The 1,828-nt window shown below is 34.9% G+C and overlaps 1 long non-coding RNA gene across 1 annotated transcript; it reads right to left on the bottom strand.

The window, feature by feature from the left end:
• On the bottom strand, window positions 1-797 carry LOC126876502 (uncharacterized). The gene is made up of 3 exons (XR_007694240.1): window positions 712-797; window positions 404-499; window positions 1-327 (listed from the first exon to the last, which is right to left on the bottom strand). It is a non-coding gene; the product is annotated as an uncharacterized LOC126876502 (long non-coding RNA).
• Between the last annotated feature and the right edge of the window lie 1,031 nt (window positions 798-1,828).

Below are 1,828 nucleotides of genomic sequence, written 5' to 3'. Positions count from 1 at the left end.
ACTGACGAATATAATATATATTTGAAAGGATGGAAATTTTATTTATCCGACTATATGACCATACTCGGTTAAGTATCAACAGCGACTATCTATCAAAAAGATTAAAAATTTTAGCCATGTGATTTGGTCCCTTAAAGCGGGGATTTTAGAAGTAATATTTTTATAATAAAAGAATTCATGAAAAAGTTGTATTATCATACAACTAATGATAAAATGATCTGGTTCTTCATTATATAATGTTCTAAAATTTGTCGTATATATAGGATGTACAAACCGTGATATCAAGGTATCAGTTCTTCCTTCCCAAGGGACAGTTTCATTAAAATTCTGATAGAATTAAAAATTAATTATTAATATTCTAACAATCATATATGTTAAATACGTTATAGTCAACGATATATACCTGAGCGAATGTAGGGGTGATTCCTTGATAATTATAAATGTCATCAGCCCACATCATTGTGCCACTTCTTTGTACTCCAGCCTCTAGATTAACAGCCTAAACAAACATACGAAATTTTATAGAAGCTGTACAAAATATAGTATATATGCGCAATATTGAAGCGTTCAAGGGGATATAAAGGTAATGTACATCACATACACGTGTACTCTCATGCAACAAAATACAATTAGATTTAATAGTATAAGCTCTTTTATTCATCATAATAGATTGGAAATTTAAGTGTCTTACGAGGGTGAGTAAAAAGTTACCCGCTCTGTCGGTGTAGAATTTATTTTAAGCAATTGTCAAAAAAGACATACATCATTTTTTGACATAATCACTCGATTTCTGTATACACTTTGTCCATTTGCCGAAGGACCTTTGTATTTTCTCATTAAAAAATGTTTTGGGCTGAGCTGCGAACCACGAATGCATCGTCGTCTTCACCTTTTCATCAGCTTTTTCGGCATCCATCTCGCACAAACTTTTTAAAATCCAAATCTGTCGTGCACTATTGCATAAGCAGAGCCGTGGCTGATTTGCAAATGATTTGCCACATTATCCAGTGTCACTCGTCTATTCCATAGAGCATAAGTTCATGAGCACGTTCAATGTTGTCATCGTGGATGTGGACGGGCGTCCAGCTGTTTTTTCATAACACTCGTGCGATCTTCTTTGAACTTTTGTGCCCATTCAAACACACTTCGTGACAAAACACTTTCTCCATAATGTGCATTAAATCTTTGATAAATATAGGCATCAAACATAACCTCCGACCACAAGAAACGAATCACAGCATCCTGCACTGTTTTCCTGCAAATCACCATTGCAAAGCGCCATTACTCGCGCAACGGTCACAAACGAATTGACGTAACACAAAGAAACCTGCGCAGCAGCACTGAACAGATATTGACGTCATACGAAGAGTGCAGATGGATCAATACGGTCGACAGAAGTTTTAACTATCTGGAGTGCGGATAAATTTTTACTGAGAGTCGTATAGGAATCTATAATCTGTAAGTACACCTTTGGCTGAATGGAAATTTCTCTTACATATAGTCAAAAATGCTGAAACTGTGTATTGAATTGGAAAGTGATAAAAAATAAGTGAAGTTTCGAGGTTGCATGTGATTGCATGAGTACACAGGACGTTTTTAGCGAATAAAAAATAATTTTGAAAGACACGAGACTTATCTTGTATTTTATGCACTCTCTGTGTCCGAATTTCCAGAAGCTCTCTATCTTATGAAGTGTTTTAGATTAGCCGGAAAATTTTGTACGTACGTACAAGAAGTATACGATCTAAGTGGAATATTCCATTATTCTCTTGATACAACAGAAACGAAATTTACAGAACTTCTCAGAAAGTTGGTTTATTATTACCAA

Source organism: Bombus huntii, unplaced genomic scaffold, assembly GCF_024542735.1.
Source record: "Bombus huntii isolate Logan2020A unplaced genomic scaffold, iyBomHunt1.1 ctg00000077.1, whole genome shotgun sequence".
In the NCBI taxonomy this organism is placed as follows: domain Eukaryota; kingdom Metazoa; phylum Arthropoda; class Insecta; order Hymenoptera; family Apidae; genus Bombus; species Bombus huntii.
This window is presented reverse-complemented; position numbering and strand designations above follow the sequence as displayed.